Source organism: Eucalyptus grandis, chromosome 2 (genome assembly GCF_016545825.1).
Source record: "Eucalyptus grandis isolate ANBG69807.140 chromosome 2, ASM1654582v1, whole genome shotgun sequence".
NCBI classification, from domain to species: Eukaryota; Viridiplantae; Streptophyta; class Magnoliopsida; order Myrtales; family Myrtaceae; genus Eucalyptus; species Eucalyptus grandis.
The window spans coordinates 46,421,524-46,446,440 of record NC_052613.1 but is presented as its reverse complement, the minus strand read 5'-3'; the positions used below and the strand labels follow the sequence as shown (position 1 = coordinate 46,446,440).

Sequence of the window (24,917 nt, the reverse complement as noted above, 5' to 3'; positions counted from 1 at the left end):
CGAAAAAGAACTTTGATGTAATTGGTAAAGTGATTCCGATAGACTTAAAGAACCTATGTCGAGCGCACTTAATCTTGGATATACCAAAGTGTCAAGTTTAGAGAATCCATAGGAGAACAGTTGAATATATTTAGGAAGCTAAGTGTATCTGTCGCTTGAATATCAACACAGTAATGCATGGATATCAATAGGCTATCGCATAAATATTGGTAATGTACTGAGTGGATATGGGTAGAGCACTACGTGAATACAAGTAGATTAGGAAGTGGATATTAGTAGAGTTTACACTAGATATCACCAGCTAGAATATAAGCAATGACCGTGAATATGAAAATGGAGTTATAATTCTATGATGACAACTTTTATCACGAATATTATCTTGAGAAAATTTTACCCCTTAATCGTTTGTGATCTGGTTGGAATTCCTTATTTAGAAAATTTTAATTGACTGAGATTATCTACATAAAAATATTCAATCGCGCAAGATATCTTTATTGATTATCATCCCAAAGACAAAGTATGTTCCATAGATGAGCTACTCTATTTTTGGAAACCAAAATTTGATTGCATAGACTATCAAATCTAGGGGATTCTGATTGAACGATTTCATATGCTCATTGTCTTCTCATTGTGGAAATGTTTAGTTGTTTAGTTGGTATCGCGAGATCTGCAAATATTAGGGGTTACTTTGACTATAATAAATAAAGACCTTCACTTGTTCTTCCAACACTCAATTTCGCTTTAACGAAGACTTCTAATGGTTAAAGATCAAACAATAATATGCAGAGCACTAAGCAGATTTTCTTATGGATATATTTATATATTTGGTTACTAAAACGCTGTTAAGTATTTTTGTGTTCTGTGCATGGGTGGCCTGATCATTCCTTCAAAGTTAGTGTTACATTATATAAAGAACTGTATTCTTGGTAAATTCATGGCTAGCCTCATGCGCCCCAAAGTAACAGCCTAAATTTCATTGTCGCCAAATTAATGATTCTTTTAGCCGAGATTCTAACCAGGTATAAAATCATTGAGCATCACAGTGGATCTTACAACTATGCCCAAAACAACTCTTATCGGGTGCCTCCTATTACAAGATTTGTACATATTACAATGTCTGCGTAGGTTGGGTCACTATCCTTTTTAACATAACTTAGTAAATCGAATTTTCTAAAAAGTTTTAGCAAGCTTAGCATTTCTCAGTTTTTTTTTTTCTACTAGCCGTGAATAGAAAGCTCATGTATAAATGGCTCCTACACTCTACTTCTACATGCATTCCAGGATATTACTACGCCTCCTTCAATGATAGATCTTTCAAGTTGGGGATGATCATTTTCTGCTGTCGGAAGAGATTTCGCAAGAGCGAGTTTAGTGGCTAGTTGGATAGTGACCTTTAAAATTCTATTGCACGAAAGTTGAAGAACGAAATTGAGAAAGTGATGCATTTTATATAGAGGATAAGAATTAGACCAACGAGTTCTGAAGCCAAATATATCACGCCAAATCTCAATTACAAGCATACTGCTTACAAGAAAAACCCTTATATCTTGAATGAATGTGGGCATGTCTATAAAGCAGATTGCATCAATATGGACAATATAAGACGCGTGTTCTATAAGGCCGCGAGATTATGAACGGAACGTATAAAAGGCTGTTGTCTTCTGACCAAAAAAAATAAAAAAGGTTGTTGTCCCGGCCAAACTCATCTTCTACACCGCCCCCATATTCTCACCCATTACTTCACCGACTAACTCCCCTTTTTCTTCTTGGCCGACGACATCATCGTCTTATCGTCGCCGACATTATTCTCTCGCCGACCTTCCTATTTGGTCCTGCATGAACCAGGTAGTTTTTCAGAGATATATAAAACTCCAGCAGATCCACGGACTAGCGAACCACGCTGGCCGAGCAAGTAGGTATGCATGAAAAGGGAACGAACGGGTATCTAATTTGAACGTCGCCGCGCATTCTTCGAGATCGTTCTAAATGACACTCTTAAAGCCTCGCGGATAACCCCGCTGATTGTTTGTTGCTTAGTTAATGTTGTTCGGCAGATTCTCATGACTTGGTAACATGCGCGCGTATTTAATCACCCCCGTTTTTCTTCTCTCAGTTGCTGTAAATCCCCTTATTCCTATCTTCCATGCACGCATGCGCAGGCTTTTATGACGGTTGAATCTTCGAGATTGACCCAACAAACGGAGAAATCACAACCACGGGATTACTGACCGCGGCTCTATAAATAGCGGATCATGCGCTGGGCCTCTTCACTCGTTTGCATATAGTCTCTCTTCAGATTCCACAGAAGATCCCAACTAGCTAGTCGATACCCAGTGGAAGGCATGGACGGCCAAGTAGGCGGTGGCGCTAAGGGTGGCGGCGAAAAGGGAAGTGGTGGTGGCGGAGGAGGGGCAACCGGGGTAGTTGGAGGTGGCGGGGCTGCAAAAGGAGGTGGCGGCAGCGGAGAAACTATGGTTGCGCCAGGAAGTGGCGGATCCGTGCATATTCCGAGGGAGTCGTTCGAGAGTGAAGGCTTTATTTGATTTGGGCTTAAGGCCCGTCCGCCCAAGTTGGGCCCAGAAAGCCCGGCCCACGGGAATAGGGCCCGTGGAAAGAAGGGGGTATAAAAGGGAGGAGAGAGAGAGAGAAAAGGTACCGTTTAATAAAAAAGAAACGACGTACGCTTCTCTCCCTCCCGCTCTCTGTTGTTTTCCTCCAAAGGCAAATAGTGACTCCCGAAGGCGTTTTTGCTTCACCGGATCAACAGACTAAGATTTCTCTTCCTCCATTGGCGTCGGTGTTTAATCTGTGGCTAAAAGGTACGCTCGAATCCGTGGTGTGCTTTAGGATCGGTGATGTGTGTTCGTTTTCCCGGGCTTGTCTTCCGCTTGAGTTTAGGGGTTCGATTTAGTGTCAAATCCAGTTTTTCGGGGATCAATCATTCCCAACATTGGTATCAGAGCCCGCTTTCATGTTTTTCCCGATCAATTTCATGTTCTTTGATTGATTTTTCGCGAAGAAATTTTCGGCCGTACGGATCGGGACAAAAATCCCGACACCCGAGCTTTCTTCGGCCTTTTTACTGAGTTTTCGTATGTCGAAACTATTTTCCGAAAAGATGGGGAGAAAGGCGACGTCGAGACGAGTCCGGGGACAGGTTGTGCGCCGCCGGGAGACGCCGCACGCTCCCACACGCGCGGCCGGAAGGCGCTGCGCGTGGGCGCGACGCGCCCGGAAGCGCTGGCTCGCCCAGCGCGTGCCGAGCACGCGCCGGTCGGCGAGCCGACATGCGCCGGTCCGCGGACCGACGCGTGCTGACGTCAGCATGACGTCACCCAACGGTCAATAACCGCTAGGGTGACGTCATCGATGACGCCAGCACGGCGACCCGACCCGACCCGCGCGAGACTCGGCATGCGCGCGGCACGTGCCGGCTGACGTCTGCGTGACGTTAGCCCGCGCACGCGCACGGCACGTGCCGTCGGTTCGCGCGAACCAGGCCCACCGGCCCGACCGGTCCGACCGGTCTGTCCAGTCCGACGACCGACGACCATTGACCGTTGACCTCCGTTGACCGTTGACCACCGTTGACCGACGACCGTTGACCGTTGACTTTGACCGTTGACCCGAAAAAAAAAAGAAAAAGGAAAAGAATGTGTTTCTTTTTTCAATTAAGTCTATATGGATTATAATGTGATCCCTTATTTGTTCTGCATTTGTTGCAGGAACAATGCCTCCCCTGAGGTTGCGCACACCTATTCGCGTAGTTACCGATGAACAAAAGGATAGGCTGTCTAAGTTGATAGCTGAGCTGAGTGATCATCGATGGGAGAGAGGTGACTTAATTGATCATGTCCTTGAAGTCAACGGGAAAATTCAACAGGTCGTATGGAATGGTCGTCCTATGTCACAGTCAGAGATGGTGCGATTTTTCATAAACACTCTTCCACCTGAATGGCAAGATGTGTTGAATCGCATATGGGATGTCAACGGAGCTGCTTCCTATAAGAAAATTGTGATGGATTTTGTAAATGAATATTATTGTATTGTTTCAAGGGAAAAGATCAAGAAATTGAACAAAAGAGATCTTTCCCGCCCGTGTGCCGACTTGGTGTTAGTTGTATTGGCTGATATGTGTTAAGTGTGATTTGTGGACATATTATGTAATGATTACTACCTAATTGTGTTAATTGAAAGCATTATTGTTTTTATTGGATGTTCTATTATATATTGCTTTCTCGTTATTGCTGGTTCTTTGTGGGTAATTAGTCAGTGGGTAGTTTTAGAAGTTTTTGTAGCTTCATAAAATTGATTTTGCATAAGACAATTATATTGATGATAGTTTTAAGTTAGGATTTTGGAGGATGATTGGAAACATAGTGACCTTTTGATTCTGAAACCTTACTTGAAATTATTCATTAATATGATGGGTTTATGTAAATAGGGATGCATAAATGATAGGCATTAATAATTCGTGCATATTTGTCTCGATTTGTTCGGATCAATGGCTTCACCACAAAGAGCATAGTTGCCGAGCTGAACAAAGGTGAAAAGCTCAATGGAGACAACTATGAAATTTGGCAAATGAAAATCCAAAGATATGTCGGAAGAGCAAGAAGCACTTGAGGCTCTTGTCATGACCATGGTAGAACCCGAAGAGGGAACCACCGCACATCACAAAAGAGACAAAGAAGCTTTTTCTGCGTGGAAAAAAATGAACTCTCTAGCTCGCATCACGTTGCTGAGTAGCATGGAAAATGACGTCATGCGAGAGTTTCGGCGTTTTGACAATGCCAAGGAAATGTGGGAGGCATTGGCAGCTAGATTTGGTCATACTTCGGTGACTAGACTGAGGCAGCTCACTATCAGGTTTGACTCTTATAAGAAACCTCATGGTCGACCATGAAGCAACATCTTAGAAAGATGTCAAACATGATAACCGAGCCGAGAGATGCTGGCCATGTCCACACGGATGAGCAGCGGTGCAAGCAAAGTGATTCGTTCCTTGCCTCGAGTTGGGAGCACATGAAGGTGCACCCGACTCACAATGAAAATATCAAAACCTTTGAGGATGCAATGCGTCATCTTGAGCTGGAAGAGGACCGCTGTTGGCGGCTGCCGGATGCTGAACTTTATCATGCTAGTTCTAGCTCAAATGGAGCTTCGAGCTCTAAGCGCAAGCGCCCTAACTAGTTTGATAAGGGAAAAGGCAAGGAAGAAGCAGGTCCTTCAGGGGAAGAAACCCAAGTTTAACCAACATGAAAGAGGGAAGCGTCCCCGCATGAAAAAGCTTGCAAGGGTGAAATGCTACAACTGTGACAAGAAGGGTCACTATGCTCGCGACTGTCGTGAGCCAAAGAATGTATGCACCCCTTGTACTTTTCAGAACTTTACTTTTGTGTCGAGTTCTGTATTCTTAACTGAGTCTAATCCTTTGTGGACTGTGGATTCAGGAGCGACGGACCATGTAGCGAAGGATAGAGGATCCTTCGTGGAATTCCGACGAGTACCAACTGGAACTAAGTGGATCTATGTGGGAAACAACTCCAGAGCTGAAGTGAAAGGAATTGGCACATGCCAACCGAATATGCGTGGTGGACGCACTTTGTTCCTTCATGATGTGCTGTATGCTCCGGAGATTCGTCGGAATTTAGTGTCTCGTATTAGTGTTGGTTAAATTAGGTTTTAATATGAACTTCGTAATAGAGGTGTGAATTTGTTTTTGGATACAAATTACTATGGTTGTAGTTATTTTCTGAATGGTTTTATTGTATTAGATATTGATTATGTTAATACTAATGTTTGTTATTCCCTTCTCACGTCTCCTAATAAATATGATAATGATGTGAATGTGTGGCATGCTAGACTTGGTCACATTGGCCAACAGCGTATGAATAGACTAGCCAAAGAGGGCTTGTTGGGCAATATTGAAAAAGTCGATTTGTCCATATGTAAGCATTGCCTAGAAGGGAAAACGACAAGGAAACCATTTGGAAAAGGAAAAAGAGCTGAATTTCCTCTGCATTTAATCCATACTAATATCTGTGGTCCAATGAATGTGAAAGGAAGGCATGGGGCTGTTTATTTCATCACTTTTATAGATGATTACACTCGATTTGGATATGTCTATTTGATTTCTTATAAATCTGAAGCAATAAGTTGTTTCAAAAGGTTTATGAACCTGGTAGAGAATCAATTAGACAAGAAAATAAAAGCATTGAGATCCGATCGAGGTCGAGAATATTTATCGATGAGTTCAGAAAATTATGTGATGAAAAAGGAATAGAAAGACAGTTGTCTATTCCATATACTCCTCAACAAAATGGTGTTGCGAGAGAAGAAACAGAACCCTACCGGAAATGGTTAGGTCCATGATGGCGCATGCTAACTTACCCATTATCTTTTGGAGTGATGCTTTGTTAACTGCTGCATATATACTTAACCGTGTGCCTTCCAAATCAGTTACTTCCACTCCATATGAGTTATGGACGGGTAGAAAACCGGACTTAAGTTTTCTTAAGCCATGGGGTTGTGCTGCCTACACACATGAGTCCTCTCACAAGTTTGGGAAATTGGGTCCCAGAGGAAAGAAGAGTATTTTCATAAGATACTCGGAACACTCGAAAGGATATGTGTTCATAGGTGAGCAGGAAAGTGGGAGTATAACTGAGTTTGAATCACGAGATGTCACATTCTTAGAGGATGAATTTCCTAAGAAGGGCGAAATAAGGGAAGATTGTTCCCTATTTGAGACCTTGGATCAGGATAATGATATTAGTGGAGTTCATCCAAGTGGGAGTAATATGAGAAGTGATGAATTGAATTCAACTTATTCTCAATTGCAACCACTTGATGAGACGACATCATTACCTAATCCAAGTGGGAGCTTAATGGGAAATGATGTGCAAAGTGTACAATCTCCCATTAGGCGAACAAGTCGCCAAAGTATTCCCCGTCGACGTTTTGGCATTGAAGGGGAAACTTTTATGGTTGCTCCACAAGATGAGGATGAGCCAAGAAATATTAATGAGGCTCTGAATTGCCCTAGTAAGGAAAAATGGATCAATGCAATGGAAGAGGAAATGGAGTCAATGAAATCAAACCAAGTCTGGGAACTGGTTGATCTGCCAAAAGGACGCAGAGCTATTGGGAACAAATGGGTTCTCAAAATAAAGCGAAAGGCTGATGGCTCGATTGAAAGGCATAAGGCTCGCCTTGTGGCGAAGGGGTATAATCAACATGAAGGAATTGATTATGAAGATACGTTTTCTCCTGTAGTGAGATTTACCTCAATTCGCATTATTCGGCAATAGTGGCTAGTCTGGATCTTGAATTACATCAAATGGATGTAAAGACTGCTTTCCTCAATGGAGAATTAGAGGAAGAAATATATATGGAACAACCTGTTGGTTTCATAGTGAAAGGCCAAGAAGAAAAGTATGTCGACTTTTGAGGTCGATATATGGTCTTAAGCGATCATCAAGACAATGGTATATACGTTTTCATAATGCCATAATGGCATATGATTTTACGATGATTGATGAGGATCATTGTGTATATATCAAAAGATCCAAGGATCAATTTGTGATCATATCATTATATGTTGATGATATACTAATTGCCGGAAGCAATATGGAGTTTGTTAAGACCGTCAAGAGTTGGTTGTCTTCCAACTTTGAGATGAAGGATATGGGTGAGGCTGCATACATTCTTGGAGTTAAGATTTCAAGAGATCGTTCGAAGAGATCGTTGTCTCTTTCGCAAGAAACTTATATAAACAAAGTTCTAGAACGGTTTCGTATGCAAGATTGTAAACCCATAGACACTCCTATTGCAAAAGGTGAAGGATTGAGCCATAGACTGTGTCCAAGGACTCCACAAGAGAAGGAACAAATGAAACATGTTCTTTTTGCAAGTGCTGTTGGGAGCTTGATGTACGCTATGGTGTGTACAAGACCCGACATATGTTTTGCAGTTGGAATGGTGAGTAGATACCAATCCAATCCAGGTCCAGCACATTGGAAAGCCGTTAAGAGAATACCGAGGTATCTCAAGGGAACTGCTGATTACAAGTTGAATTACCAAGGAAAGGATCTGCGACTTGAAGGCTATTCGAGATGCTGATTGGGGAGGAGATTTAGATGAAAGAAAATCTACCTCAGGATTTGCTTTCTTACTGAGCAATGGCGCCATATCATGGAGTAGTAAGAAGCAAACATGCATAGCCTTATCCACGATGGAAGCTGAGTTCGTGGCATTATCAGCAGCAATACAAGAAGCAGTTTGGCTTAAGAGATTCTTGGATCATTTAGGTGTTATTGAGAAAGCTGCAAATCAATTATTGGTTAATTGTGATAGCCAAGCAGCTATAGCATACACCAAAGATCCAAAGTATCATGGCAAGACCAAACATATAGATACCAAATATAACTTTGTCAAGGATATGGTTGCACGAAAGGATGTGAACTTACAGTACATATCTACGCATAGAATGGTAGCAGATCCTATGACAAAGCCAATACCTAGAGATGTGTTTTGTGGTCATGTAAAATCTCTAGGATTGCGTAGAGTCTGATGTACTGAATTGTAATTTCCCTGAGTTGTTCACATTTATGAAATTTTGTTTTTCATTGATTAATGCCTATGAATCTTTGTTTGATCTTTATGCATCTTAATGCTCAGTGCATTACTTTAAGTTAGGAAAGTATGTCGGACAGATATGAGATTAGCTCACTCACACGGGTAATCGCCTCTATTTACTGTGTGATAAATAGAGATGAGACTGTTTTTAAGCTTATTATCTAGGTGATAATCGAGAGCTCAAGCTTAAAACACGTATGTCGCCTTAACTGGGTGTTAAGATGATGACATAATACTTACTATATCCGAGAGTAAAATACCCCACATATTTTACTTTATCTGTCTATGATGCCAGATGTGAGTTCTGATGAATTTAGTGAATGAGTAGATACGTGAACTCAAGTTAGACATTGGGTATGTCTGAACTATCATCCGTACGGTATTGAAAGGTGTAGACATACGCTCCATGGGAAAGGAGTTGATACCGTAATACGTATTTCATACTACGTATGCATGAGACGACCAATAAGAGTGGCAAAAGTTTGATCTCAACTTTTTTTATGTCGTGTGAGACTCTTGAGGAAAAGAGTTCCTCAATTTTTTTGTCCCCTCAGGACTCTTACTTATTCTCAAGATTTCTATTTAGTGTTTGCTATCTTAGAGTGTTGCCAATGGTCATGAGATGATTCGATCTAATGGGGCATTTCTAGAAAAGCAAGCTGGACTGAAATTGAGAGTTTGAAGGAAAGAGGAAGATCGATTTTGGAGAATCACATTGTAGTTTTTGTATTCACTAGTCGACCGATTATGATTGTTTTTGTGATAATTATAATTGTGAATACAGTATACATATCATGTTTAAAAGAGATCAAGAGAGATATAACTTGTGATCGATCGATCTAGGGTACTGCATACTAAATCTACTCGGAGTGTGACGCCCATTATGAGCTGCTATATATTCCTAATAGATGTATAGCAACGAGCTCTCAAAGTATGCTGGTCGCACGGATTATTCACTGGTATGAAAGTTGAAGAGAGGTAAAGAGAATCCTGTTCGGCCCACCATGTGCGAGTGGGAGATGAAGGCTTTATTTGATTTAGGCTTAAGGCCCGTCCGCCCAAGTTGGGCCCAGAAAGCCCGGCCCACGGGAATAGGGCCCGTGGAAAGAAGGGGGTATAAAAGGGAGGAGAGAGAGAGAGAGAAAAGGTACCGTTTAATCAAAAAGAAACGACGTACGCTTCTCTCCCTCCCGCTCTCTGTTGTTTTCCTCCAAAGGCAAACAGTGACTCCCGAAGGCGTTTTTGCTTCACCGGATCAACAGGACTAAGATTTCTCTTCCTCCATTGGCGTCGGTGTTTAATCTGTGGCTAAAAGGTACGCTCGAATCCGTGGTGTGCTTTAGGATCGGTGATGTGTGTTCGTTTTCCCGGGCTTGTCTTCCGCTTGAGTTTAGGGGTTCGATTTAGTGTCGAATCCGGTTTTTCGGGGATCAATCATTCCCAACAGAGAGGGACCCGCAGGGCTACTTTGCTGGACGCCGTGAGAGCTCCAAGGAGAAGAAATGAGACAGCCTATTGACAAGTTGATCTCAAGTATGATGTATGGACTGGGAAAGCAAGTTTGAAATTAAATAAAGACCTTTATCCTTTAATCCTCTCTCTCTCTCTCTGTTATATGGTTCATCAAGGTTGCTCATTTGCAATTATACGTTCCATTTTCTTTTGCCAAATGAGATGCGATGTAGGTAAGTGGGATTGACCAAGGGAAAGTAAATATAATCCTTCGATTTTCGTGCGCCAGTGCTTTCATCTTTGTTCATAAGAATTGGATGGCCTAGTTATTATGAAATACCCTTCTTGGCAGTATACACAGCTCTTCTTTCGACGCTGGCTTTCATTTTAAATAAGGCTTGTCCTGGTTATGTGACCTAGCTATGGTCAAATTCCGGTTGGGATTGATTATGATTATCCATTGTCATGGAGTTCGTTAAAGATAAAACAACAATTTCGAAACCAAAAAGCTGTTTTCTGTATGGATATATAAAAAAAAAAATGGTTAATTTATATTCATTCCGAAATGAAATTTTTGTTTTTGTTTTTTTTTTTTTGGTAAGTAATGCAATTTTTGTTTTTATCTTCGTAAACATTGAAAATAGCGATAAATAGATAGGACAAACAATAAATCAACAAAAAAGAAAAGTTATCATTGGAAAAGGAAATTTCTAATTAGGAGCTACCATTTATGATCTCTGACAATGCTTGGGAGCCTCGATATCTTTCATTTTAAGTAGGGCTTGTCCTAGTTATGTGAGCTGGCTCCGCTTGTTTCATGGGGAAAGTGGAGTTTCTGGAAAATGTTTTCTAAAATGTTATTTTTTAAGAAAAACGATACTATTTTCCAATGATTGGATGAAATTCGAAAATGAAGTGGAAAATATTTTTTGCCATTTGGTAAGGAAATTCTTTCCTCCATATACTCATTTTCCATAATAATAATTATTATTATTTTATTTTTAAATGATTTTTTTAAGTATTATTATTATTTTTCACTTCTTCTTCCTTGGCCATCACCATTGCCCTTAGCCGGCCACAAGCAAGCTTGAGCGTCACCATAGGCCAGTGAGGCTCTATCCAGCTTGCCAGAGCCTAGGCAACCTCGATCTAAGTTCAAGCCTCGCCGAGTTTGTCCTTCTAGCGAGGCCTAAGCTCACTCGACAATCTAGGTGAAGAGCCTCGTTGGCCTATGGCAAGACTAGAGCTTGCTTGTGGCCAGTCACCGAATATCGATGTGGCTAGCAATCGACAAAAAAAGAAGGAAAAACTAAAGAAAAGAATTTTTTTATAATAATTAAAAATTTGATTTTGAAAAAAAAAATGAAAGGTGTTTGGTTTAGAAGTGACATAAAAAAGCAGAAAATATTTTTTCTATTTTAGAAGACTTGTTTTTGTTGATAGAATATATTTTCCTTGATTAGTTTATTTTCCGTAAAACAAACACCCAAAGATTAGGAAAACATTTTCCTAAAAGTTGTTTTTTGAGAAACGAACGGAGCTAAATACAATATTTTATTGGCCTCAAGTAATTTATTTAAAATGATCTTTGTCATAAAATAATTAAAATTTTCAGGAACACTTTTCTTGTGATGATATTGAGTGGAGGGAAAAAAAAGGGGATTAGGAGAGAGGTTTATGATTTTTTTTAACTGAGAGAGGTTTATGATTTTTATGTATCAAGAGAGGTTAACTATTGAGTATAAATTTTTTAGACTGAATTGACATAATCGAAATGTTTATGATTGAATTGATATAAATGTAATAGGTTTACGATCTTTTTTATAAGCTTTCCAAATATGTGCCGATGGTGATGGTGGCAAATAAATACAGAAGATGGGTAGAGAGAGAGAGAGAGAGAGAGAGAGAGAGAGAGAGAGAGAGATGGCCGAGAGCGTGGGTCGAATCCGCAAGCTGTTGGAGGCGATATTGATAGAGATGGGAAGTGGCCAATCATGGCGACGGTGGGGGCAAGCTGCTGAGCGAGAGAGAAGATAGGTCCGCTCAAGAAATTGGTGACGAAAGAGGGAAGGAGGGAAAGAGAGGATGGTGAGGAAAGAGGGAAAGAGGAAAAACAAAAAGGATAACGCAAGGCATGTTATGCAAAATGAGTATTGTAACAAACGTGAAAGATAGGCTCTCGGTAGATTTTAGATATGGAAAATTCCAAAGAAAGGGACGGAAATAGATCTTGAGTCAAATAGGGACTTTTTTTTTTTTTTTGGTCAGTAGTCTTCAGGGGCCGGCGATGCTCCAGCAAAGTCATCAGCCCTTGTCTGGCCAGTCGCCGACGCCAACCATGGCTAAGGCCGGCGACCGGCAAAAGGAAGAAGAAGAAGAAAAGAAAGAGAAGAAGAAGAAAAGAAGAGAGAGAAAAATTGATTTTAGAAATTGTTCTCGGGAACGAGAAGCTAATTTTTTATACTTCTTGTTTCTGTTCCAAATCTATTCCCGGGAACAAAAATTTTACGAAACACGTGTCTATTCTTTTTTCATTCCCTGGAATAAAAGAATAGAAATTTTTGTTCCAGGGAATAGAAATCGTTTTTAACAAACAGGCCACTAAACAAGGCCTAAAAGTAACAAATGGAATTTGTTGTGTCATGCTCTTTTTATTTTAACAATGAGAGGTTGAACTCACTCGTGCATGAGAAGGAAAATAGAGGTGGCTTATGGGATAAAGAAAATGCAGGTCGACTGTGAACTTCACCCTTGTTCTACCTTCTTGCGGATAACCACGACACCACAACGACAGTTTCATGGTCATCGAGCACGTCTCTATAAACTAAGTCTAGATCAAACCACCCAAAAGGTGATTGTTAGCAAATTTACATGAGGATTGATTCTGTTCCGCGTGTAATTCACTCCAAAAATCGTTGCCTAATTCCAAACCAACGTTGCTCTGAAAATCAAGAGCCCTCCAGATCTTATCCATGCATTGTGTGCATCATACCCATCAAATGGGTGGGTCGAGTTGAAACTGGTCCAATCCAAATGACCCATTTATCTCGTTTTTCTCCTATTTTGATGTAAGACAAATATAGTGATCAACATCCAACCCAACTATATTGTTACAACACTTCTATATTAAATCAAATTAGGAAAACTCAATCGTGCGAGTGTGAGATCGAGTGATGGCAAGAGATAGTGAAAAGAGACTCATAGGAATATGTTAGGTCTAAATAAGTTTTGAACCTATTTGAAACTTACATTATTTTGAAAAGTATCTAGCGTGACTGTCCATTGTAGAATGACAGCGTGATGGATAAAGGCTAGCCATAAATAATTTTTGACGAAACCATTAGATTTCTTGAACCAATTTCAATTTTTGACTTTTATGTTTCCTTATTGTAAGCTCAAATTTATAGACAAAATCAGAAGAGAGCCTATTGAATAAATTTTCTTGAATATGAAGAAAGAAAAAATAAATTAATACTGAAATATAAATAATCATAAGTAGAAAAAAATATTATAAAAAAATTAAGTAAAGAAAAGAAAAACGAAATATAAAAATTTCAAAAATTATTAATACATTATTTTAAAAATATCATGTTAGCGCCGATCGGTCAAAATTGATTAAATGGGTTGAACTGACACATATACGAAAGGTTTAAGATTGAATTGTTAAAAAAAAAAAGGATTAAATTAATATAATTGTAATAAATTCATGACTTTCTACATAATTTTCTCAATCGACGCATGTTAGCCATTAGTGAGCGCAGCAAACGATGGATGCCTGCTTGGGAGCAGACCATCCGCATCCAGGAGAGAGGATGGTGAAGAAAGAGGGAAAAGAGGGATGAACGATGCTAAGCATGTTCTGCACAATAATTGACAAGTTAGGTAGAACTTCATTAGATATTAAATATAATCTGCTCATTTCAAGTCTTCACTTGCTACTTTTTCTAACAGTCTTTGATAGGAAGGGCTGAAATGTCGAGCAATACTTGGAATTTCACAGCTGAAATTAATAAATGAAAACAGCCCACTAATAAGCCTTTTCCACTATTTTGTTTTTCCATTCACCGAACACTTATTCCAGCCCATATATATATTCAAAATTCTTCTGGAGAATCACCACAAAGTTCCCTTGATCTTATAATTCCATATTAATTTCATAATAAGATTGTTCTCTCTCCCTTTCTTCCACATCGTTTCCACCTTTGCTTTCTTTTCAATGGTGAAGAGCGAGACTGTTGAAGTTGGACAATTCCCCAACCTTTGTTTGAGTGACTTGACACTGCTTTCCGATTAAGTTACCCACCAATTAAGTCACTAACTTTTCTTTGGGTCGCTTATTACTAGAATTCATTTATTTTTATTTTTTTTTATCTTACAAACTTTTTTTATTGACTTACCCACTTTTATTTGCCTTACATGTTAATTTTTTAAAATTTACCAACTTTTAAAGGGACAAATTACCAATTCAATCTTAAACTCATTGTAAGGATGCCAATTAAGTTCTAAACTTTCTCAATGTAATCTTAAATTTTTACACAAAATTTTGATGTAGTTATTCTAGTCATTTGAAATGATGTAATGATCTGTACATCGTCAGCCATCCTATGAGGCATAACCTTTGATATGTATAATTCAATTATGACCAAACGAAAGTAGATTTAACAATAGCGGTTATATTTGGTTGGGATTTTGGAGAAATGCAAAGTGCTTTAGGTTAAAAGGGTATTAAAAGGGTATTCGAAGTACAAATTACATTTGATAAATTGTAATTTGAAAGTATTTTGGAAAGTAACTTCGGTTGAAATGATATTTGTAAGAACACACGTATAAATAGAGGACTATTGTTATTTTTATAAAATAAACAAGAACCCAAACCCTTTATTGGTGAACCAAATTTGGCTTGTTGGCGATCAGATTTGGTGTCACCAACAATGCTGCATGAGGTGGTCAGTGGCGAGGGCATTTTTGAAATTTTGAAAATTTAGTGAAAGCAAAATTGAAAGTATAAAAAATGTAATCGCATTTTAAAAACGCTAAAGCCCAAAACCACTATAGAACTTCATTAGGCTAAGAGACAATGGGTGGATTTGATTCAACTTTGCAAGTGGACTTTGGGTGTAATACATATGCTGAAAACCAAAGCCCTTTGGAGAAATGTAAATTGTATTTGATAAAAACTCTTTGTAAAAAGATTTTGAGTTCAAGTAGTGTCGGGTAAAAAAACTTTTGTAATAGGCTTTGAATGTATTTTTTTTATATTATTATTATTTTTTTTTATGAAAAAAAGGGCCCAAACCCTTTGTTGGCTTTGGTGAAGGGCTATGGCCGCCGACGACTACGGTCGCCCAACCTCAAGAAACCTCTTGCGAAGGCAACCTGAGGTCATGCAACCTCAGGCGACCCTCGGCGAGGATCGCGCAACCCAAGCGGCACGCGACCTAGGCAATCGCCGCCAAGGTCTCGCAAGGATCGCCTGAGGTTGTGAGACCTAGACAATGGTTGTTTGAGGTCGTGCAAACTCTGGTAGAGGTTGCCTAGGTCACGCGACCTTGCCAAGCCCTTCATCGACCATTCACCGGCCCTTCGTCGGCTAGATTTGGCCAGCAAGACCAAATCTAGTATTGTCGGCCACTCTTATGCAAAGAAGATGAACAATTACAAGGAGGGACAAAACTATAACACCATAGAATTGGTGAGGGTAGTTTTGAACAGAAAAAAAATATTTAATTCTAGTTTCAACATTCCGCAAATGCTACTACGAAAGGCTGGATGGGAGTAACATTGGGTTTTCAACATTCTAAATGCAAGCATTTAACAGAAAGCTATTTTAAAATACTTACCAAATGCTTCAACATTTCCCCAAGGAGCCTTAGAGGCTGAAAACCTCTTAGGAAAGTTGAACCAAATGCACTCTATAAAGTACTTTGGAAATATTGCATTCTATCAAATCTCTTTAAAAAAAATTTGCCAAACACATTATCATTTGGCCAAGGACCTTCAAAGGTCTATAGGCCTTTGGGAAAGTCACCGCCAAATGCACAACCAATTTCCGTGAACAAAATGCCTTTTAACTTTATTCCTAAGAAATGGATGGCTTAGTAACTATGGGAAACACTTACCAACCTCCTGTTCCATTTCACCTTAACTAAGACTTGTCCTGGTTATGTGACTTGGCAATAGTCGAATCTGGTCGAGGATAATGATAATCATCCTTTGTTACGTGGTGTTGCTCTTTAAAGATCAAACAATTATCTGAAGAGCAAAAAGCTGACTTTCTCTTGGATATATATTTGATTACTAAAATGCCGTTTAGTATTTTTGTGCATGGCTAGCCTGAGCTTTACTTCGGAGTTGGTATTGGTAGCCTCATTTGCTGAATATTGGTAAGATCTAATGCACGTTTCACGTTCTTACCTTGACTTTGATCTCCCCTTACCAAATCCGCCTCGAAGTAAACTTAAAATGTCGTTGTCGGCATATTAGCAATTCTTTTAGGGAAGATTTTGACCAGATACGAAATAACTGGTGCTCAATCTAATGTTAGTCTTGGGAGGATTCTGTTTATTGATCTAGAATTCCCACTTATGATAGCGCAAGTCCTTTTCAGGCAAATGTAAGACGGATGGCCGCCTAGATAGGTGATAGGGTAGGGGGAGTGGTATCGCGTATATTGTGGCCAATCTTCCTACCTGTGCTTGCGCTGAGATTCGATACTATCACATGACTCGACCTGCGCGTGGAGAGAGAGAGAGAGAGAGAGAGAGAGAATGGAGGATGAGAGGAAGATGAGCATCTCTGAAGCAGTGGCCATGAATGGAGGGAACGGACCTTGCAGTTACGAGCAGAACTCTTCCTATCAGGTACTTCTTATTACAAGATATACATACATATAACAAGATATATCATTTTAGCTTTTCTCTTTGTGCTAGCAGTAAAATCCTTGTCGCATGTAGTCTATTCCTTAAAGTTTCCCTGCACTTACAAAGATAATCTCATGTATCGCTCTAATTAACCCTTATGAGTTAAGAAACAAGCTGTAACCTAATTAGACGTTCGAAACATGAGATTTTATGGTGCATATATAGTGTGAAAGATCAAATATATGCCATGCACTTAAACTATTTACATATCTCCTCAATCTTCAAGTAAACCAACGTGTTTAGGGGCTGTTTGTTTAAAAAATTAAAAGAAATAGAAAAATTATACAAGTTTAACAAACGTGTTTATGTTCTTTTTCTATTCCAGGAATATGAATTTTGTGCAGTTACCAAATGCGTTTTTCTGTTCAAAAATTGTTCCCCGGAACAGAAATAGTTTTTTCTATTTCTATTATGGGGAACAATTTTTTAACAGAAACGTTATTAGACGCGCTCTTAACTTCTCACATGTAATTAACCAAGTTATCAATCGAGAATTGAAATAGAGTTGGCCGACGAAATTGCTGCAAGTGCTTTTGTGCATAGTTAGCATGATCTCTACATGGTCAGTAATTCATATTACACTATATAAAGAATTGTACTCTTGGTAATCTCTTCTTTGCTAACGAGCGTAAGATCTAACACACGTGTTTCCTGTTTTCACTTTGACTTTCGATGTTCCCCAACCAATACACCCCATCGTCGGCACAGTAATGATTCTTTTGTTGCACAACTTCGTGCTATGTATTGCACGGCATAACCTGCGCAGAGAGAGAGAGAATGGAGGATGAAATGACGCTTAGGGGTATGTTTAGGCCCTATTTGATAACCATCTCTAGAACAATTGATTTTATTCTTTTGTTTTTTGGAACAAAAAAAGAACAGAATTCTGTTTGATAAAATTTTTGTTCCCGAGAATATATTTGAAACAAAATTAAGAAGTAGAAAAAAATTATTTTTTATTCTTGAGAACAGTTTCAAGAATCAAGCCAAATTTTTTCTTTTAATATTTTTTATTCTTGAGAACAATTTCAAGAATCAAGCAAATTTTTTCTTTTATTTCTTTTCTCCTTCTCTCTTCTTCTTCTTCCCCCCAATCCTAGCTAGTCATTGGCCATTGTTGACCCCCAATAGTGGTGGTTGGCGACCGATTGGGCGAGGTCTGGCGAGCTCACTCGGCCACGACGAGTATTGACCTTGCCAAATCTAGGCAAGGCCGAGTTTCGCCCAAGTGGCGTGAGGTCGGCCTCGCCAAGCTAGGGCAAGCCTCGCTAGGCCAAGGCAAGGCCGATGTTGTGCCAATTGGGCGAGATTGAGCCTGGCCTGGCCACCAACAAAGCTTAGCCTCACCTAGATCTAGCGAGGTCGATGTTCACCATGGCCAAGTGAGCCTTTGACAAGTTCACTGGACCTCGCTCAGCCATGCGCTAGCCATGGCGATTGACAACTGACCACAAAGAAAGAAGAAGAAGAAGAGAAAGAAAAAAGAAAAATATAATAAAAGTATTAAAATTAAAAGAAAAAAATTAAAATCCTACTAAACACATTTCTATCCTAGGAATAAAAATTTTGTGCAATTACCAAATGTGGTTTTTTGTCCAGAAATTGTTCTCAGAAACATAATTAGAAAAAAATTCATAAATGATTCATTTTTATTTTATTCCCATAAACAATTTCTAAACATTAAAAGGCGTTTGCTATCCAAAATTTCTATTCCCATAACAGAATTGCTTCTAGCACCATTTTCAAAATTTCTAATGGGAATCATTTTCTTTTAATTTTTTAATAATTTTATTAGTCTTTTTTTCTTCTTCTTTTCTTTCTTTTCTTCTCTAGCCTTTAGCTGGTCGCACGGCATTGGGATGATTAGCGTCGAGTCAAATGAGGGCCGGTGACCTCAGAGAGGGTCGTTGACCTTCGGCAAGGTCGCGCTTCATTGGCCAAGCCTTGTTGGCAATTGAGCGAGGCTTGGCCAAGGTCAAGCCTCACTAGCGGCTGGGCAAGACTCGGTTGAGCCTTGGTTGGGTGAGGCTTGACCTCGCCTAGATTTGGTGAGGTCGAACCTTGCCTTGCCAAAGCTCGGCCAAGCCTCGCCCTGTTAGTTGAGGCTCACTAGTGGTTGGGTAAGCCTCACTTGGCCTCGGTCTGGCCTAATGAGCCTCTAGCAAGCTTGTTAGTCCTCACCCAATTAGTCGTTGGTGACCAATGGCAGTAGACGGCTGTAGCAGTGGAAGAAGAAGAAGAAGAAGAAGAAGAGAAAAGAAAAGAAAAGAAAGAAATTTGGATTGGCTTGATTCTAGAATTATTCTCGGAAACAAAGAAATAACTTTTTTTTTTTATTTCTTAGTTCTATTACAAATTTATTTCCATGAACAAATTTATTTCCAGAAACAAAAAATTTACCAAACAGAATTATATTCCAAATCTATTACCGAGAACAAGAAAATAAAAAAAATTGTTATTGTCGGTGAATTGTCAAACGCACCCTTAGCATTGTTGAACCAATGGCCGAATGAACAAAAAAATTATCAAAAATTATTGAACCTATTGTCCTTTTGTCAATTCAATCATTAATTTTTAAAGTTCACTAATTCAATCCTAAACATTCACTTCTTGGCTATTGAGTGCACCCAACCAATTTTGATCGAAAATTGCTAATATGGCCAATCGATGCTGATGTGGCATTTTTAAAATAATTTTTAATATATATATTTTTTATTTTTCCTATTTTTACTTTTTTTATTTGGGTTAAAGTTGGCAAGGATTGACAGCCGACCTTTGCTGGCCACAAACAAGGGTCAACAACCCTTGTCGGCCACATGGAGGGTCGACCAACCCGTTGGCCTTGGACGACGGTGATGCCACCCTTGAATTGGCAAGGGCCGTGACGCCCTCATCAAATTTGGCCAGGCGAGGGCATTGTGGCCCTCGCTCAAGGCCAACGAGGGTCGGCTAGCCCTCGCCTATAGCTTGCAATGGCTGTCGGCCCTCAACTGTGGCCAGTGACAGTCGGTCGACAACCCTCGCTAGCAAACCTAATAAAGAGGAACAAAAAAGTTAAAAAAAGGAAAAAGACATTAAAAATTCAAAAAAATTATTTAAAAATGCCACGTCAGCAATTTCCGCCAAACTTGACCGGATGAACTCAATTGGTAAGAAGTGAAAATGTTTAAGATTGAATTGGTAAAAGTATAATATATTTAGGACTTTTTGGACAATTTTCCCCCGAGCATACCTTATAACTATGCCTAGAACTCCTTCTATTAGGGATTTTCTATACAAGATGAATACAAATTCTAGTGAATGTGGATCGTGTTGGTTGTGTCACTTTATATAATTTTATAACTTCACGGCGTAGATCGAATTTCATAAAAAATTTTTAGCACGCTTAACATTTCTTTCCTTTTTTCTACTAGCTGTGAAAATAATACAACTCATGACAAAATGTTGCATCCATTGAAGATTAGAACAGAAAGCTTGTGTGTAACTGGCTCCATGGACCAAGCACTTACTATATGCGTCCCATCATAGTACTGTTTTGATGATATATATTTCAAGTAGCAAATGATCATTTTCCACTACCTTAAGATATTATTTTTTAAAATTATTTAGTTATAATTTGTTTCACCAACAATAAAATTCCTTTTGTCTCATAATTTTTAGTTTAGTAGTTGGACTGTCCTATCTCATCCTTTCTTCAATATCTTTTCCACTTTGCCTCTCTCTTCATACATCCACTTCTAATCACTATTAAATGAAATTACCAGCTTTTATTTGTTGATTTTTCCTCTTATTGCACAAGTATGCTAGTTTTTGAGTTGCTACTCGTGTTTGCGAACTTAGCGTCTTTTCTGTATTTCATTACCCCGCTTCGGCTGCATCAAACACTATCACCGTCGTAAAGTCATTGGCAAAGACTCGATTCAGCAGTTAAGATAACCCTTAACAGGTGTACTCAAGCGGTGAGTATTAATTATGGGGTTGGTCTCGATGTATCAATCACTTCATAAGCTAGTGCATGTATTAGATATCTAGTGAATCTTTCTTGCGTCTCGTGCATTCTTAGAGGAACTGGACATTGGACGATCTCTCCACTAAACATATGGATGTGTTTTGGATTAGTCTTAATTGCAATTATTAAAATTAAGTATTGCAAAAGTAATCACCACATATTGTCCGACTCTACAGAAAGGAGTCGCTGCCGCCGCCATGGATATGATCAAGGAAGCTTTACCCACAACCCTTGATCTCTACCACCTCCCGTTATCCTCTCCAAACCCCATCATCAGAATAGCAGACTTCGGTTGCTCTACAGGACTCACATCCATCCAAGCCATCGAAACCATAGTACAATGCCTCTTAGACCTCATCAAACCCATCAAAGAACCCCGATTTCATACCCTCGAGTTCCAAGCCATCTTCAGCGACCTCCCCCACCAATGACTTCAACACGCTTTTCACCAACCACCTGCCAGTGAGGCGGCGCTACTATGCCATGGCAGCCCCAGGATCGTTCCATGGCCGTCTCCTCCCGACTGCATCCCTACACTTTGCATACTCGTCCTATGCACTCCACTGGCTGTCCCGCATTCCACAAGAGATACTGGACAAGTCTTCCCGTGCTTGGAATGGAGAGAGAATTTTTCACATGAACTCGCCGGCCGAGGTCGTTGGGGCTTACTCCGCTCAGTTCGGGAGAGACATGGAGATGTTTCTCAGTGCGAGAGCGGAGGAGATGGTCAGTGAAGGATTGATATTTATGGTCGTGCCTGGTGAGCCGGATTTGGTTCATGATTCTCAGACCACCTTTGGGTCAGAATTGGAGCTACTGGGTTCTTGCCTTGTGGACATGGCAAATGAGGTACGTAATTGCACGCATAGGCTAACACTTGATGCATGAGATTGAATTATGCATTTCAGGATGATTGGCCACGCTAATCGTACTAAAGTTCGCTTCACTGATACTTTTCATGAAGGTTAGCAGTAGCGTATTTAACTTGAATGTCCTAATTATTCCAACAAAGTACATTCACAAGAGCTATTTCAGAGGGGATCTCCTTAAATAAGTAATCGTGTGGTTTCATGGATCACTTTGTGGCAAAAAACTTTGAAAGTTGCAAAGCTAAGTTTACAGATCTATGCTTCAAAGAATGTAATAACTTTCGTAAAAAATAACATCTCCAAGTGAAAACCATGTAGAGTGACATATTGTAGGTTGTTTCCGCTGTCCATCCCGGATGCAAGAAATAATTTATTTTCGATGGTGTCCATATCTATTGGATCTGTGCATTTGAAATCTATATATTAAACGATTAAAAATCAGTTCGAGGCATGGTGACTGTTGAGATATTGACATTGCACGTGAAAAATGAACAAAGAAAATACGAATGGCGAAAATCACTATTTGCCTCCAAGAAACGAGCAGGATTATTATCACTTTGAAAGTGAATTTTGGTTACGCAGGGGATCATAAGCAAAGCCAAAGTAGAGAGCTTCAACTTGCCAGAGTACTTCCCATCAGAAAAGGAGCTGAAACAAGTGATTAGTCGAAACGAATTCTTCCACATCGAGAGGATTCAGACTCTAAGCCACCCCAAAATGCACGTTGCCTTCCCCACCCCTGAATCACGCTCTCTCTTCTTAAGAGTGGCATTTGAGGGATTATTGTGCCATCATTTCCGCAATGAACTGATCATCGACGATTTATTCCACCGTTACTCGCTGAAAGTGGCGAAATCTCTCTTTTTCCTGAAGCCAGAAAGTCATGAATCCATCTCATTCTTTGTGGTCCTTAAGCGCAAGAAGTCTGAAGAGAATATGTAGGGATTACGCTGGTACATACTGTACTTTGTTTCACGGTGGGAAAGATGCTTTAGCCAGCTACCTTTTCTGGAAGAGAGAATTGACTTGGAGCATAAATCTGAGTTCAAATCAACGAGGCCGTTAAGTGGATATCCCCAACTCAAAGAAGTATGTACTTAAGTCTCCATGTGGTGTGCTTCTTTTTCATTTGAGTTAATATTGTTGAGAGAAACCATAACTGAAGCTGACAAAATTATTAATGAGTTACATTGACCTTGATAAATGTTAGAGTTGTTTATTTTTCAGGTTACATCCACGTTTGTCGCGACCTTCCCGAATTTTTTTGAAAGTGAATTATTCGAAAAGGGTTAATGGATTACTAAGTCCGAAGACTTGGCACGGACTCTCCCAAGTCCTACCAATCGCGACTTGATGTTAAGAAATTAATCTATTCAAACATGCAATTATACTCAATTTTGAGCCACCACTAACCAATTAGGGCTGGTTAGAAACCCAAGTAAAGTACGGGAGAATACTTTACTATTGCGAACCAGAGATTCAATAGGTCCGGGGACATGGTTATGTTAGATTAGTCTAATGCCTTTTCGGTACCTTTTTATTTTAATTTTAAAAATATTTTGCAGGCAATGTTGATTAATTTAAACTTAAGCTACTAACATGCAAATGGTGGTCATGCGAGTGCACAATCAATAAAATAACATTCAAATAAAAAAATGCTAATAAAAATGCATGTCCTAAACATGATTTCTAAATGACATGACACCTAATTTTTTCTTTTTCTTTTAAAAATGTTAATTATATGCAATCTTAATTTAACTTCATATGCATGAATTTATTTTAATGACATGATAGATGCAATTCATATGGTATGACTTAAACTTATCACTATATATATGCAATCTAATTTATATAATCCTAAATATGCATATGCTACGTGATATGGGATGAATGACATGGTATTTCTACATGCGTGCTCTTTTATGATTTTTTTTTAATGATGATTCATTCATTTTTTTTAATGCATATATGCAACCTATGCTAAATAATGATGATATGAAATGAGATTAATTATGAATTAACCTATTAACTAACCAAGGAAATGATCTTTAGTTTTTTTTAATGACATAATGTTTTTCATTGAAAAGAAAGTAACTTAATGGTGCAATGATCATCTTTTAGCATTTTCCTTTAAAAAAAAAACAATTAAACTATCACTCATATGGCATGCATAACATTTTTTTTGTTCCTCTTTTTGTTTTACTAAATGAAAATTGACTTAATCTAAAAATATCTACGTGTGTTGCTTTAATATGAAATGTGTATGGACCTTAGTACCTAAGTTCTAGATATGACATTATTTTACTAATAAGCAAATTCTAATTAAACCTATTATGCTCTAATGCAAGATTTTGATTTGTGTGATTTTCTGATTTTTAGTTTTTTTTAAAAAGATAAGTAATTATTAAATCTAAACTATCAACAAAAAAAAATGATTAAAATAATAAAAAAAATAACTTGTTGTCTTACAGGTCAAATTAACGATTATCCCAACCCTAATTATCACGAAAAAAAGTTCAAAATAATTAAAAATATGATCCGAAGTCTTACGAATCAAATTAATAATTATAATGATTTAATAATTAAAATTTTACCAAAAAGCCCAAAAATTAATATAATTAAAAAAATGATCCGATGTCTCTCGGATCAAATTAATAATTACAAAAATCTTGGACAAAGCCTTAAGGATAATGTCTAAACAATACAAATAATTAACATTAATATACCATGTTCTAACTTAAATAATAATAACAAAACTTAAAATATAAACAAATAAATGAATAAAAAATAAATAAACCACCTAAGGCTCAAGAGAGGACAAAGTGGCGTCAATGGGGCAGCGGATCGCAAGCGGAGGCGGTGCGGTGGCGCGGCGAGGTCAAGAGCGGCGGGCTTCGGAGCTTCGGCAAGGGCTGGGCAGCAACAGGTCGCGATGGCATCGGGCTCCGAGCGGCGGTGCTACAAAAGCAACAGAGGTGGCGTCGGATTTAGGTGCTCGCGGCGTTGGTGTTGCTGGGCGGAGGTGTA

The 24,917-nt window shown here is 39.0% G+C and overlaps 1 pseudogene; it reads left to right on the top strand.

Annotated features, from left to right (window-relative positions):
- The first annotated feature begins 16,805 nt into the window (after positions 1–16,805).
- On the top strand, positions 16,806–23,123 carry LOC104429044 (annotated as a pseudogene).
- Positions 23,124–24,917: the final 1,794 nt, after the last annotated feature.